An 18,089-nucleotide genomic window follows, 5' to 3' on the forward strand; every position below is an offset into this window, starting at 1 on the left:
GAAGAGCCCCACCTGAAGATCTAAGGCTGAGAGATGGCTCATATGGTGTCAACATTTTTACAATATAGCTCGAGGCAAGACCCAGCCAAGCTTTAAAAGTGATCAGTAAAATCTTAAAATTCTTAAATGGATAGGGATCAAATGAAGGAAAGAAAGGACAGGAGTAATATGATGTGAGCTATTAAAACCTCCCATGTTTCTTGCATTGGCTGTGATGTTTGAAGACGGTGGGCCAAGGGAGGTTTCAATCTGAAGAATGTGAGTTTAGGTAGTTTAATAGGATAATTTCTGATTTGGAATCACTGAACTGTAAAAATCTTTGGCCTATCCAACATGTAATATCATTGCCACAGTTGGAACAGCAGCTAGGCTTCTTTTGTCAACAGGTCTCAGTGGCACGTATATGTGTGTGCATCTGCATAACAATAGAATGATGATATTGCCCAATTGAAGCATATAGATGGAGATTAAACGAGTTCCTAATATTGAACCTTGCAGTACACAACAGGTAAAATGAGAGGTGGAGGAATGGAGGATGAGTGGTTTACTTTGGTGACTGCAAAAGTTCATGATAAAAGATGGGAAAAAAACAAATAAGTTAGTGGTGCCACGGATCAATGCTGATCCGTGATCCGTATGGATGCCTCTCCACAGTCCGGCACGGGCGTGGTCCACGAATTGGTTGATGGAAAAAAAAAAAGTTGTGCGTGTTCACGTGACGACCACATGTTCAATCCACACTCACTCATCAAGCGCAGCAGTAGTCATGGTAAGTGAAGGAGCAGAGGAACTTGAAAAACCTCCTTCATCTTATAAGTCACATGTATGGGAGCATTTTGGTTTCCCTGTGAAATACAGTGAATGCTGAATGTGCTTGAGCCACGTTATGAAATTCTGTTGCGCACCCACTAGACCAGAGGCCCTCAATAGGCGGCCGGCGGGCCACATCCGGCCGGCTCTTTGTGGCCCCCGAACTGTTATTCCTTCACTCAGTGCTTTGGTCGGGTCACCTCGTGTTTACCAGGACTTGTCTCCATGTCAACGATACGCAGACGGGCTGTTACTGGGTCACTTAGAGTCCAATGATGTGAGTGTAATTTATAACTTTCACTTTCGTTTATGGAGCAGTTCGCATATTGGCACCTGCTGTAGGACCCTAGAATGCACGAAAATGGTGTGTTCCAAGTTTGCAGCTCAAAGAAAAGTGGATGGTGAAAATCAGTGATTGAAAGAAGAATGGAGTGAATCTTTTGAAGTTCCTCTGCTCCTTCACTTGCCATGCCATGATATGCAGTGAATGAAGCAGGACTGGGCCCAAAGATAGGGTGCTTTGCAGATGCATTTTGAGTTGAATGTTGTTTTCGAGGATCTCCTCCATTCCACCGGCATGCATTCCGAGGAGAAACCGGAGCCGGGGGATTTGGTGGTGGGCTCGCTCATCACTGGGTCCGAGGTCGAGGAGGCAGTCAAGCAACTCCGAAGCGGCAGGGCCCCGGGGGTGGATGAGATCCGCCCCAAGTTCCTCAAGGCTCTGGATGTTGTAGGGCTGTCCTGGTTGACACGCCTCTGCAACGTTGCATGGACATCGGGGTCTGTGCCTCAGGAGTGGCAGACAGGTGTGGTGGTCCCAGAGGGTGTGTTCCAACTATAGGGGTTCACACTCCTCAGCCTCCCTGGAAAGGTCTACTCTAGGGTGCTGGAGAGGAGAGTCCGGCTGTTGGTTGAACCTCGAATGCAGGAGGAGCAATGCGGTTTTTCGTCCTGGCCGTGGAACACTGGACCAGCTCTACACCCTCGGGATGGTGCTGGAGGGGGCATGGGAGTTTGTCCAACCAGTCCACATGTGCTTTGTGGACTTGGAGAGGGCTTACAACCGTGTCCCCCGAGGTATCCTTTGGAGGGTGCTCCGGGAGATGGCCTGTTGTTATGGGCCATTCAGTCTCTGTATTGTCTGAGCCAGAGTTTGGTTTGCATTGCTGGCAGTAAGTCGAATTCGTTCCCTGTGGGGGTTGGACTCTGCCAGGGCTGCCCTTTGTCACCGGTTCTGTTCATAACTTTTATGGGCAGAATTTCTAGGCGCAGCCAAGTGGCGGAGGGTGTCCGGTTCGGTGGCCTTGGGACTCCATCTCTGCTCTTTGCAGATGATGTGGTCTTATTGGCTTCATCGAACAGTGACCTCCAGCTCCGAAAGATGATCCGATCAGTGACTCAATCCGTGATTTGATCCGAACCGTGAGTTTTTTGATCTGTTGCACCCCTAAAATAAGTGCATTCCCCCTGACCCATTCCCAGTTCTTGAGCTGTTGCATTTCAATGGCATGATCAACTGTGTCAAATTCCACACTTAAATCTAAAGGAATTGAGATCATCATCCATCAGCCCTGCCAAGCATAGAAGAGCTCAGCTGGGGAGAAGCAAAGGCCATTTCCTCCAGTAGCCCATTTCTGAGCCAACAATGAGGTAAATCAGCCTGTGTTCATTTCTGCTGCTGAATATGCTCCACCTGGACTAAGTATGTATGTGCGTGTGTGTGAGTTGTTTATGTGTGTCTCAGTGTATATTTGTGTATCTTTGTAAATTATCAAATCTTGCATAAGATGATTGTAATTTGACAAATACTAACATCTGCTCATAAACAAGTGCCAGGTCACACTTTGTTATCCGTGTCTGAAGACTAATATGTAGATTAGGAATGATGAGAAAGACACAGTGGTCAGTCTGTGCAGGGTGATGTGATTATACTGTGAGATATGAATTTACCGGAACTGTTGTGAAGATACCTGCCAAGCTCATCCTTCAAGACTGAGCTTTGGGTTGTCTCCCTTTTGTTTTTAATGTTGGTCTCCTTATCCTGCCAATTTAATTGTTATCCCTGCTATAGCTTTACACACAGAATCAGAGTTCCATTATCTAACATTTTAAATTGTGGCTTAAAATATTATCTGCCTAGCTTTTATTCTACCTTAAGGACATAATGAAACCTTTAACAGATTACTTTGCCTGATGTGTTGACAATAAATCCATCTGAATTAAGGTGCTGAAGAATGGTTATGCTGTGCAGAATTTAGAGCAAGAAAATATTGCAAAATATAAGCACATATCAGCAATGGAAAAGATTCTGCAGACAACAATTTCTTTGAAAGGACTACCAGGTCAACCTTTGACTAATGAAGGACTAACGATTACCGTCTTTAAAAAAATAAAAAGCCTAATGTATTAAAATTGCTAAAATAAGCGGTAATACTAAATGGTACAGTAACTTAACTAAATGGTTCATAGTGGGAACGATGGTGGTTCTTTATACTGATTGCTGCCCACCTTAAAATGTAACAAAAAATTAAGAAGGAGCAGCAGTAGAAAAACTCAGTAACCAGCTAGCCTTTACCGCAGTGTGTGGCAAAAATCATGTCAACCAACTTTAACTCATAAAAAAGGTTGGCAACGTGTAATGCAGACACATAAAGAAGACTGAGATTTGTTTCATTTGAAATTTCTGTCATGGGGCTGGTGCAGTCGATATAAAACCTAACTTTGAACATCATTATAAATTGATTGATGATATGAAAGTAAGTCAATTGCGTTTTTTAAATTGTAGTTAAGTTTATGAATTAACATGTCCGGACACCCTTGTCTTCCCTTCCCATAATTTAATTGATCGAATTTTTTACCAAGTTTTTCATAAATATTATGATAAGATCGATATCACAATATCTAATATTGCTTGAAAATATTGTAGTCTTTACCAAAGCAGTGTCCCGTTAGAAAAATGTTTCGGATTCACTGCTGGATGGAATACAAAGAATGCCTGGAGCTGCACTGAAAATGTGATTTAAAACAAAGCACTCACTTGCAGGGTCAACTTTTTAAATTCTTTTTTTCAGTTATCTAAAGCTGCATGTCAGATTTCCCAGTAGTAAAAACAGCACTTTCAGAAACTTTACACTTTGATTCACTAAATGTTTTTTTTTATAGCTTTTTTAACCTTGCATTCACTTATAAGACTGAAAAAAATGTGATGTACTGATGTTTTTTTTATACTGTATGTACACTTTATGTTTTCTTGTACTGGGCCCATCATAGTTCATGAAACCTTCCCTTTTATGCATTTGATCTCCTGGGCTTCAGCTCTAAAATAGAGCCTATTAATGATGACTATGTCGGAGGGCACGCATGCAGCCCATGGAGGGACTTCAAGTGGTCACTTAATTCACAGAACATGAGTGTGCATGTGTGTGTGTGCGTGTCTGTATAAGACTGTGTTAATTAGAAAAGCATGGGTTTCCTATGTATGTATGGTACACTTATTTTTGATCATGTCATCCCTCTCCAATACCGCCCACAAGCATCCCAAAGGGTTCTAGGTTAAACGTATGGACCCTCATTTATCAAGTGTGCAAGTGACAGAAAACTGTGTTTACAGACGGTCATTTCCACACAAAGATCAACATGAGCAATCTGGATTTGGGCGGTGGATATTCAATGTAACGCACTGCTGTGCCTTGTGCGTAATTGCTCACAAGTGACACACTCATGGCAGGCTTCTTGTGACAGAATGGCCACAGTTGGAGTTGAGTGAAAACAAAGTTAGCCAGTCTGCAATCTAAGATATTGAATATTTACCATCATCTGCATCGGACACAGCTGCAGGTTTGCAAGTGCCAGTCTGGCCATTTATGCCCTAAAATTGAGGCGGACCTAAGTGCTGCCACTTGCTCCTCAGACTGTGACAGTTTCAGGCTGCTCCAGTTTGAGTGCAACTTCTTTTGAGAGCCACTACATGTTTTAGTGGCGATCTTAAGGTCTGGTCACATTAAGGCCTATAGAAGCTAAATATCAGGGATGAATAAATTAAGGTCTAAAGAAAGATGTTTACATCAAATAGTACAAATTTTGCTGAAGTTGTTTTCCACATCCATGCAGTTGATTGCTGCTGTGACTTCCTTTACGATGTGTTTCTTTTTTTAATCCCTTATATGCCACTTTTCAGGCTGCCCTCCACGCTATAAATTTTGTGGGGGATCCCAGCTGTACCATGAATTCTAAAGGTCTTGATATTTACATGACAATTGTTTTTACCTGCCACATTTATTAACGGTGTGATTGGCCCAGACAGGCACATTTCAGGTCACGTGAACGCTCTTGAAAGCTGATTTTGAACCAAAATCTAAGCTGGTTTCTACACCAGATTAAAATGGACTACAGTGAGCAACGCACTCAAGCACAACACATTGAGCAAACGTTTCCACTGAACACTTTCTGCAAAGGTGCAAACACTTCACTTTTTTCAACTCTCAAACCTTTATCTTTTTGTGTGTATGTGTGCACACATGTAAGTATGTGTGGTGTGATAGCCCTACTGTATAGCAGTAACTAACAGCCAACCACCAACCCTCCCACCTGTTAACTCTTTGTTGTTGGCAACATCTGTCGAAAACGATTGAAACTGAGTTTGAAGCCCAACAGAGATGCAGTTAAGGCATGTTTCTGTCTCTCACTCGATCAGCCCTCCTTGTTTTTAGCCTGGTCTGTATCCAGCTCAAATTGATTCTGCAGATGTGGCCCCCTGTGATTGCTCGGTTCTCTACCAGAGGAAAACAAAAGTAAAGAATATAAACTTTGTTTCTCTTGTACACAAGACTGTTCGAGCACCCCCTTGTCAAGCATACAAATATGATTGCTCTATGACACCCTCTTAGACTGAAACACTTTGATACTGTTTTTTTCACCATGTCTTCTGCTCCTCTTTATATATTTGTTTGCTCTTTAATGATATTTGTAAAACTGTATCCGCATACATCTTCTCTGATACTTACACATGACACATGCCAGACCACACTGTCTTCAAGCCTGTGTTTAATTGTGAACCTACACGTACTGTGCACAAACCCAAAAGCAAGAAGAGAATGTTTGAGGAAGTCTCCCTTGCACTTAGCTGGCTTGCTATCGTTAACCAGCAGCAACTGAGATCTAGCAAGAATACTAGGGAGCTAATAAAAGACAGAGGAATTGCCATAGCAGGAACAAAGAACTAGTGCACCAAAGTAACACAAACACAGAGGGGAACTCTTCTCTAATGACTACCTGAAACAGCAGAAAAAGGTTAAAAATGTCAGGATGATGAGAACAACTAACGACCAGGTTAGATGTGAGACTTCCTGGAAAAACGGGAGAGTTTTAGGACACACTACAGTGCACCAATACGCAGGAGGGTTGGTAACGGCAGGGGATTTGGAACAAAGCCTTCTCTGGGGATGACTCCAGGCATCCCCTGAAGGAAATAAATGAGGCAACAGTGCAGCACAAAAAAGAGACTTAAAGGTGCAGTGTGTAGTATTTGATGGCATTTTGAAAAACATAGTACCATTGCAATATTATATTCATAAGTATGTAAAAAATGTTTAATAATCACCAGAATATATACATCATTTTGTTTTTGTTCACTTTAAATTAGCCTTTTAAATCTACATAAAGAGCAAGTGGCCTTCCAGGGAGGCCGCCATCTTGCATAAAGTAGTAAGAGCATATGTGTTTTTGTATTTAGTGGCTTACCGCCAAAAATGCACTGGTTGGAGGATGAAGAAGAACAACAACAAAAGATTGGTTGTTGTTTTGGCAAAATAATTTGCATTGATAGAATTTTTTAATAGTAAATACTTGACAAATGGAGGATCATACCTAGCATGCTTCACAGGAGCTTCTTGTCCTCAAAGGCCGAAATTACCTCTAGAATATCTTAAACGGCTGGGGTGGAAGTGTTTCAATCAAAAATCTAACCACAAGGTATCGCCAAAGAGTCCCATTTCTACACACTGTACCTTTAATAGCCAAAATTGTCTTGTTTTCTGTTCTAATTAGCTCACATGGGATACACTTGAGATGTAAATGGTAAATGGACTTCCTGAAGCCGTTGTCTTCCAACCACTCAAATGCACTCAGGAGCAGTTCAAAGAAGGGCAGTGGTGTAGTTATCGGTTGCGAAATGGGTCCAGAAATGGGGAAGTACTGTACACTGTTGAAGCACACAAACCAGTAGTCAGTTGGGATGTATCTTGGGGCCAGAGAGAGGTTTAAGGAGCAGGTTAGTGTTCACGGGACTAACAAATAGGTCTGGTGACCCAGTAATAATTTCACTCAAAGCAGATGGCTGTCTAACATGAGTCTGGTTCTGCTCAAGGTTTTTGCTTGTTAAAATGACGTTTTCCTTGCCACTGTAACTATTAAGACACTGCAAGGTGCAATGCTCATGGTGGATTAAGCTGAGATAAGATTGAGTCCTGTCAGTATGAGGGGACTGGATCATATCCTGTCATGATGTTGGGTCTTTGTTAATAATTTAACATAGAGTACGGTCTAGACCTGTTATGTTTGTAAAAGCATCTTGAGATAACGTTTGTTGTGATTTGATAACGATCGATTGATTAATAATAATATAATATAATAAAGTTTATTTATCTAGCACTTATCAAAACAGGAAGATGTATTGAGCAAGCATTAAATCCTAAATTAAAGAAGAACTTAAATCAACAGCTGAGTAAAAGAGGGAATCAGCCTGAGAAAGTGTTCCAGAGTCATGGATCAAAATGACCAAGAAAAACCTGGCAATGAGCGAGTGAGCAGTAGAGGCTTATAAACTGGCTAAATTGGAGAGGGAAGAAGCTCAGCACGCAGGTAAGCAGGGTGAGCTGATGGGATGGAAGTGACTTGCAGGCAGTGTCAAATATTACTGGGAGAGAGCAGGTGGGCAGTGGGGCAGAAGTGTGCTAATTAAGGCTTCTAACAAGAACAACTTTGTTGCTCAGATTGCCTGATTTGATCTATGAGCTCTTGCCTCCCTCTGATAAGTTCTTGGAGTAGGATCCAGGGTTTGTTGGCAGTGCGTAGAAAAAGTGAAAGATTCTGCCTTACGAATGACCGGAACAATGGCAAAAAGAGCAAATAAGAGGAATTTAACCAACACCGAAATTGAAGTACTTGTGAATAAAGTTGAAGCTAACTAAATTGCATTGTTTGGTCCAATCATTGCAGGGATACTAACAAAAGAAAAATGCTGCATGGGTCAAAGGAGTGATCTCGCACGCACGCACGCGCATACACACACACACACACACACACACACACACACACACACACACACACACACACACACACACACACAAAGAAGGTTTGATATTAAGCTGGTTGCCAAAAATGTGCCACAGGCGAGAAATGTCGGCAATTGTTGGAGGACAGAGCACAACACATCATTTGGCTTTGTACCAGCAACATCTGGAGGACAGAGCACTCTATGGGATTATTAACCAGAGAGGTAGTGACACTCTCCCAACACAACAAGCTGGGCCATCAAAAATCCTCACTTGATGGTAAGATGGTAAAAAACAGGGCTACTGTGTTTGAAAACACACTATTATGTGTAAGAAAATTATTTAATGACAGTTAAATAATTTGTGGAGGTTCAACTCATTATGACAGTAATGGGAAATTGTTCTTTTTGTTAAATAATGCAGAGGCTTCAGCCAGTCCCGAGGTAGCTCAGGAGGAACAGGAGGAGCGGGGGGCCCTCAGTAACACCCTTGGTGGGTTGGGGGTGGTCCAAGAGATCTCACAGACGTTGTTTTACAGAATCAAAAAAATGAAAGCAAGGCCATAAAAGACATCAAGGAACAACTGACCAACATTTGCAATATATAAGCGCAAATGAGTCACTTAAACTGCTAAAAACTGTACCCTTGGGCAAAGACTGTAAAAATGAGTAATGAAAATGAATAACAATATAACAAAAAGCTTGATCAATTGACAAAACAACCACAAAACAACAGTAACTGGTTACAGAAATACAAAACAAGAAAAAGAGGGGCCCATGACAAAGAAATTTGAAACCCTGGATATAATTTATAAACCTGTGCCTGGACTCAAGGCCCATATAGGTTACACAAAAATGTAACTTAAAGAGTAACTAAACCCCACACTGCTTTTTTTTTTTTTAGCTGAACACTTACTTACATGAGTGTTGAGTAGTGCTGTTCATCAATGTGGGTCTTGATCCCAGCAGTTCAGAATAAAGTATTACAATTCCTCAAATTGTGTTTAGAATATACACAATGAATGCCATCTACAGGTTGAAACCCCCGTACTGCAATGTAGTTTTTCCAACAGCTGACCGGGTACATGATGACGTGTTTGGTACATGCGTTCGTTATCAGACTCTATAAAAATACTTCACCCAGCTCACTAAACTGGGAGAAGTGAAGTGGACTAGGAGAGCCGCACAGCCTTGACATTGACTTTAGTACGTAGTACATGTAGTGTATCCAGTGCGGTTCAGCAGTGTTACTTCCCCCGCTGCTATTGCACTTTATCTCTGTGCAAGACTCTGGGTGCAGCGGGCGGACAGGTGAACCGCGGCTAGAGTTAGCACGCTAGCTGAAGCTGCTGATCCACTCTGTGTATGCCAGCTATGCCAGGGTTAGTCGTGAAAAACTCAATGTTCATTTAATTATTCCACAAGCTAATTAGCTTCCTATCTGACATGTTCAATGTGATAATACAATGGTCACAACAACAGCTTTCAGCAGATTACCCTGAGGCGGTTCGGACATAACAACAGATGGCGATATTTCCCCATTAATACATTTTCTCTACTGATTTGTCTGTGAACTGAAAGGGTTGACAGTGTTAGCTTTGAAAACATCCAGTTCATCTTCAGAATAAAACACTGTTATCGCCAGATTGTTTTTCACTTAAATACAACAACAAACTGTCATGATGAGCAGAGCCAGGCCTGGAGTCAACAGGTCAGAGGTTTTCAGAGCTCAATAAAAACAACATTGATGAGGAGAGGAGTCAGATAATCATTGATTCAGTCATTACCATGGGAAAGCCTCGGTCATGGATTGAGATGGATGAGAGAGCACAGAGCCGGACCACAGCGGATCGGAGAGGGAATGGACATCGATCTGGTGAAAGTCCTGGGTTAGACTTAGACTTTAGGACTTGTGCACAGTCTTTTTACTTTTTTTTTCTATGCATTAACATGAGCTATTACACCATGGTGAGAAACATTACCTGGAGCTGCTACAGTACTGTGTTTTCCCACATAATTACTAGGTCTGGACAGACCACCGAGGTATATATTGACCTTTTTCATACGACCACCATCCATAATCATTAAGTGAACAATCTCCCTTCTCTCCGTACCCCCCTTGTTTTTGTTGCAATTAGCATGTGATACATTCTTTGCTAGTGATTAAAGAGGGAGAGAAGTCCTTCATTACATGCCTCTTGTTAATGCCATGATAGATGTCAACGTTTCTTGTTGAATGTAAACCTTCTCATTGAGCCGTTGTGCAGCTTGTTGCACTCTCAGTTTTGGATCGTCCTAACAAGCCTCCTTCACACACGGATCATTGAGTGAAACAGTTCAAATACAAGTTGTGTCCTTCAGGCATCTGTCAAAAGATCTGACACAGTGTAAGGCAATAAGATATGATAGGAGATGGAACAGGACACACAGCTGCTGTGTGTAAAGGAGGAGAGGTACAGGTGTGAGGGGCAGATTCAGGATGTTTCAACAGGCGGCTTTAAATTGTGCCCTGTTTTTGAGTCCTCAGAGATTAAAGCTGGGGTTGGTAATCAGATTTAGATACACTTTTTGTTATACTGGTTAAAATTATCTTTATGTCCTGATGGCAATCAATACATCATGTGTTCCTAAAAAAGCGTGAAGAAAAGCTGCTATCTACAGCCAGAGTAAACCTGGGAAAACACCAACCAATCACTGTTTTTTGGGTGCCAAAATGTTAAACCTTTCAAGTCCCGTCCTGCCGTTCTGCCCGCCTCCTGCGCGTACATTTCCCCGGTGTGTACACCTCGTCCCTGTCTCCTGCCTCTGCTTCCCCTGACTCTACTGACTGCCCCCCTCGCTCGACCTCGGGCCTGTCCCCTCTGACCCGATGAGTTGCTTTGCTCAGGACTGTAGTCTGGATCAGAGTCTAAAAAGCTCTCACCACGGGGGCTCTGAAAAGCAGAAGAATGAATGACATTTAGTAAGTCCTACAGAAATGTATATGTATCGTAGTGTCTGTCCGGACGCTGTAGGCATGACGAGCCGATTCGTGAACACGTTAATCTTTAATAACTGGTCACTGTCGGCCGTGATCACGCCAACCAACAAAGCAACAATCAATGTTTGAATGAATGAAAAACTTCTCCTCTTGTCTCTCCAGGGTTCCCACTCTTTTCCAGAGATCATTTTCCAGGACATTTCCAGGACATTTTCATTGATGATCAAGCTGGTATGACAGTCTAAATTTAGTTTCTAATTTAGTTCCTAAATAGTTTAATATGTTCCTTTCAGTGGAAGTCTACATTGAAAGACATGTAGTCTATGGCTATCAATGAAATCATCTCTTACATACTTGATAAATTGATAATAGAATAATGCAACCACAGATGTACAGCACTTCACATTATTAGTGCAACCACGTAACAATGATGGGCAACTCTCATCTCAGCTTGCTCTTTTCTCAAAAAATATAAAATGAGCTAAGAAAAAAACAAAAGAGCCAGCAAAGGAATCAGGAAGCTGCCTTACTGAAATAATTAAATAATAATAATGATCAGAGGATCAGTGCTTTAATAGACCTAAATAGACCTAAATAGAAATGAATGACAAAAATGGCCACAAATGTTTCTCAACTCAACTCAAACTCAAAATCTACCTGCTTAATCAAGATATTCATCCTGCTAAGTGGTCGATATAAAACAAAGCAAATGTCACGTTTTTTTATTTGAGTTACCGTAAACTCTGAAAAAATCTCACCGGTGTAAAGACGCACTCTGTATTTGAAGATCTCTCAGAGGTTTAAAAAAATGTAAACTGTCTTCCTGCATGGCGATGTCTATTATGATCAGTGATGTCTACAACGTGGAGTTTCTGTGCAGCTGTGTCGCTCTTTTTGTTCCGTTTGTTTTCACTATCGGGAGTTTGGACTCCTACTAGCTAGAGCAGGGGTTCTGAAACTTTCTGGAGCCAGGGACCCCTTACAGGTGAGAAAATTGTCCATGGCCCCCTCATAATTGTAACACAGATTAAGCACATTAGTGATGTGTCATGATCAAAAGCTGCGGCTCTGAGAGCCGATGCTTTATAGTGAATCAGAAGAGCCGGCTCGCATCAAGAGAGAGCCGGCTCCCAGTTTTTTCCTTTCGCTGCTTAGCTCTCACAGTGCTCAGCCCCAGCTCTGCTCACAGCAGAACTTAGTTTTGATTGGTCAGCATGGCGGTTGTGGCCAATCATATGTAAGGATATAGGATACAGGTGATGGAGGGGAGGCTGTGTATCCTGGCTTCATCTGTTCCTTCAGAGAGAGTCTTCTTGAAGACAGGGCAAATACTCACTGAGAGGAGAAATGGGATCAGCCCATCCAAACTGAGGCATCTGATTTTTCTCAATGCCAACCTGAGGACGTTAATAATGTTTGCTCGTGTTTGGTTCTGGTTCTGTTAGCTTGAGTTTGCTTCTGGTTTTGGTTCAGTTTGCTTGAGTTCAGTTCTAATTCAGTTCTGGTTCGGTTCTGGTATGGTTCTGGTTCAGTTCTGTTCTGGTTCGATTCTGGTTCGGTTCTGTTCGTTTCTGGTATGGTTCTGGTTCGGTTCTGGTTTGATTCTAGTTCGGTTCTGGTTCGGTTCTGGTTCGGTTCTGATATGGTTCTGGTTCAATTCTGTTCTGGTTCGATTCTGGTTCGGTTCTGATTCGTTTCTGGTATGGTTCTGGTTCGGTTCCGCTTCTGGGTCAATTCTGGTTCGGTTTTGGTTCGTTTCTGGTATGGTTCTGGTTCGGTTCCGGTTCGGTTCTGGTTCGGTTCCGAATCAGTTCTGGTTCAATTCTGGTACGGTTCTTGTTCGGTTTTGGTTCGGTTCTGGTTCAGTTCTGATAGGGTTCTGGTTTGGTTCTGGTTCGATTCTGGTTCGGTTCTGGTTCGGTTCTGTTTGTCCCGGTTGAGTTTGATTGTGGTTCTGTTTGCATGAGTTTGGTTTTGGTTCTGTATGCTTCAGTTTAGTTCTGGTTCTAAACCTAACCCTAATCCTATCCCTAATCCTAACCCTAATCCTATCCCTAATCCTAACCCTAATCCTAATCCAAACCGTAATCCTAATCCTAACTCTAATCCTAACCCCAACCCTAACCCTAACTCTATCCCTAATCACAACCCTAACCCTAACCCCAACCCTAACCCTAATCACAACCCCAACCCTAATCACAACCCTAACCCTCATCACAACCCTAATCACAACCCTAACCCTGATCACAACCCTAACCCTAACCGCTACCCTAACCACAACCCTAATCACAACCCTAACCCTAACCACAACCCTAATCACGACCTTAACCCTAACCCCAACCCTAATCACAACCCTAACCCTAATCACAACCCTAACCCTAATCACAACCTTAACCCTAACCCCAACCCTAATCACAACCCTAACCCTAATCACAACCCTAACCCTAATCACAACCCTAACCCTTATCACAAACCTAACCCTTATCACAACCCTAACCACAACCCTAACCCCAACCCTAACCCTAATCACAACCCTAATCACAACCCTAACCCTAATCACAACCCTAACCCTTAACACAACCCTAACCCTTATCACAACCCTAACCCTAATCACAACCCTAACCCTAATCACAACCCTAACCCTAATCACAACCCTAACCCTAATCACAACCCTAACCCTTATAACAACCCTAACCACAACCCTAACCACAACCCTAATCACAACCCTAACCCCAACCCTTACCCTAATCACAACCCTAACCCCAACCCTAATCACAACCCTAATCACGACCTTAACCCTAACCCCAACCCTAACCCTAAGCATAACCCTAATCACAACCCTAACCCTAAGCACAATGCTAATCACAAACCTAACCCTTATCACAACCCTAACCCCAACCCTTACCCCAACCCTAACCCTAATCACAACCCTAATCACAAACCTAACCCTAATCACAACCCTAACCCTTATCACAACCCTAACCATTATCACAACCCTAACCATTATCACAAACCTAACCACAACCCTAACCACAACCCTAACCCTAATCACAACCCTAACCACAACCCTAATCACAACCCTAACCATAACCCTAATCACAACCCTAATTACAACCCTATCCCTAACCCTAATCACAACCCTAACCCCAACCCTTACCACAACCCTAACCCTAATCACAAACCTAACCCTAATCACAACCCTAACCCTAACCCCAACCCTAATCACAACCCTAACCCTAATCACAACCCTAACCCTAATCACAACCCTAATCACAAACCTAACCCTAATCACAACCCTAACCCAAACCCTTACCCTAATCACAACCCTAACCCCAACCGTAATCACAACCTTAACCCTATTCCTTAAGACAACCCTAATCACAACCCTATCCCTGACCCCAACCCTAATCACAACCCTAACCCTAATCACAACCCTATCCCTAACCCTAATCACAACCCTATCCCTAACCCTAATCACAACCCTATCCCTAACCCTAATCACAACCCTAACCCTAATCACAACCCTAACCCCAACCCTAACCCTAATCCAACCCTAATCACAACCCTAACCCTAACCACAACCATATTCCTTAAGACAACCCTAATCACAACCCTAACCCTAATCACAACCCTAACCCTTATCACAAACCTAACCCTTATCACAACCCTAACCACAACCCTAACCCCAACCCTAACCCTAATCACAACCCTAATCACAACCCTAACCCTAATCACAACCCTAACCCTTAACACAACCCTAACCCTTATCACAACCCTAACCCTAATCACAACCCTAACCCTAATCACAACCCTAACCCTAATCACAACCCTTACCCTAATTACAACCCTAACCCCAACCCTAATCACAACCCTAACCCTAATCACAACCCTAACCCCAACCCTTACCCTAATTACAACCCTATTCACAACCCTAATCACAACCCTTATCACAACCCTAACCCTAACCATATCACAACCCTAATCACAACCCTATCCCTGACCCCAAACCTAATCACAACCCTAACCCTTATCACAACCCTAACCCTATCACAACCCTAACCCTAATCACAACCCTAAACCTCATCACAACCCTAACCACAACCATTACCCTAACCACAACCCTAACCCTAACCACAACCCTAACCCTAATCACAACCCTAACCCTAACCTCAACCCTAACCCTTGTCACAACCCTAACCCTATAACAGCCCTAACCCTAATCACAACCCTAACCCTTATCACAACCCTAACCCTAACCACAACCCTAATCACAACCCTAACCCTAATCACAAACCTAACCCCAACCCTTACCCTAATCACAACCCTAACCCTAATCACAACCTTAACCCTAACCCCAACCCTAATCACAACCCTAACCCTAATCACAACCCTAACCCTAATCACAACCCTAACCCTTATCACAAACCTAACCCTTATCACAACCCTAACCACAACCCTAACCCCAACCCTAACCCTAATCACAACCCTAATCACAACCCTAACCCTAATCACAACCCTAACCCTTAACACAACCCTAACCCTTATCACAACCCTAACCCTAATCACAACCCTAACCCTAATCACAACCCTAACCCTAATCACAACCCTAACCCTAATCACAACCCTAACCCTTATCACAACCCTAACCACAACCCTAACCACAACCCTAATCACAACCCTAACCCCAACCCTTACCCTAATCACAACCCTAACCCCAACCCTAATCACAACCCTAATCACGACCTTAACCCTAACCCCAACCCTAACCCTAAGCATAACCCTAATCACAACCCTAACCCTAAGCACAATGCTAATCACAAACCTAACCCTTATCACAACCCTAACCCCAACCCTTACCCCAACCCTAACCCTAATCACAACCCTAATCACAAACCTAACCCTAATCACAACCCTAACCCTTATCACAACCCTAACCATTATCACAACCCTAACCATTATCACAAACCTAACCACAACCCTAACCACAACCCTAACCCTAATCACAACCCTAACCACAACCCTAATCACAACCCTAACCATAACCCTAATCACAACCCTAATTACAACCCTATCCCTAACCCTAATCACAACCCTAACCCTAACCACAACCCTAACCCTAATCACAAACCTAACCCTAATCACAACCCTAACCCTAACCCCAACCCTAATCACAACCCTAACCCTAATCACAACCCTAACCCTAATCACAACCCTAATCACAAACCTAACCCTAATCACAACCCTAACCCCAACCCTTACCCTAATCACAACCCTAACCCCAACCGTAATCACAACCTTAACCCTATTCCTTAAGACAACCCTAATCACAACCCTATCCCTGACCCCAACCCTAATCACAACCCTATCCCTAACCCTAATCACAACCCTATCCCTAACCCTAATCACAACCCTATCCCTAACCCTAATCACAACCCTAACCCTAATCACAACTCTAACCCCAACCCTAACCCTAATCCAACCCTAATCACAACCCTAACCCTAACCACAACCATATTCCTTAAGACAACCCTAATCACAACCCTAACCCTAATCACAACCCTAACCCTTATCACAAACCTAACCCTTATCACAACCCTAACCACAACCCTAACCCCAACCCTAACCCTAATCACAACCCTAATCACAACCCTAACCCTAATCACAACCCTAACCCTTAACACAACCCTAACCCTTATCACAACCCTAACCCTAATCACAACCCTAACCCTAATCACAACCCTAACCCTAATCACAACCCTTACCCTAATTACAACCCTAACCCCAACCCTAATCACAACCCTAACCCTAATCACAACCCTAACCCCAACCCTTACCCTAATTACAACCCTATTCACAACCCTAATCACAACCCTTATCACAACCCTAACCCTAACCATATCACAACCCTAATCACAACCCTATCCCTGACCCCAAACCTAATCACAACCCTAACCCTTATCACAACCCTAACCCTATCACAACCCTAACCCTAATCACAACCCTAAACCTCATCACAACCCTAACCACAACCATTACCCTAACCACAACCCTAACCCTAACCACAACCCTAACCCTAATCACAACCCTAACCCTAACCTCAACCCTAACCCTTGTCACAACCCTAACCCTATAACAGCCCTAACCCTAATCACAACCCTAACCCTTATCACAACCCTAACCCTAACCACAACCCTAATCACAACCCTAACCCTAATCACAAACCTAACCCCAACCCTTACCCTAATCACAACCCTAACCCCAACCCTAATCACAACCTTAACCCTACCCCAACCCTAACCCTAATCACAACCCTAACCCTAATCACAACACTAACCCTTATCACAAACCTAACCCTTATCACAACCCTAACCCTAACCACAACCCTAACCCTAATCACAACCCTAACCCTAATCACAACCCTAATCACAACCCTAACCCTAATCACAACTCTATCCCTAACCCTAACCACAACCCTAACCCTTATCACAACCCTAACCCTTATCACAACCCTAACCCAACCACAACCCTAATCACAACCCTAACCCAACCCCAATCCTAACCCTAATCACAACCCTAACCTTAATCACAACCCTAACCCCAACCCTAACCCTTATCACAACCCTAACCCCAACCCTTACCCCAACCCTAACCCTAATCACAACCCTAATCACAAACCTAACCCTAATCACAACCCTAACCCTTATCACAACCCTAACCATTATCACAACCCTAACCATTATCACAAACCTAACCACAACCCTAACCACAACCCTAACCCTAATCACAACCCTAACCACAACCCTAATCACAACCCTAACCATAACCCTAATCACAACCCTAATTACAACCCTATCCCTAACCCTAATCACAACCCTAACCCTAACCACAACCCTAACCCTAATCACAAACCTAACCCTAATCACAACCCTAACCCTAACCCCAACCCTAATCACAACCCTAACCCTAATCACAACCCTAACCCTAATCACAACCCTAATCACAAACCTAACCCTAATCACAACCCTAACC

This window comes from Notolabrus celidotus, chromosome 7 (assembly GCF_009762535.1).
Source record: "Notolabrus celidotus isolate fNotCel1 chromosome 7, fNotCel1.pri, whole genome shotgun sequence".
Taxonomy (NCBI): Eukaryota; Metazoa; Chordata; class Actinopteri; order Labriformes; family Labridae; genus Notolabrus; species Notolabrus celidotus.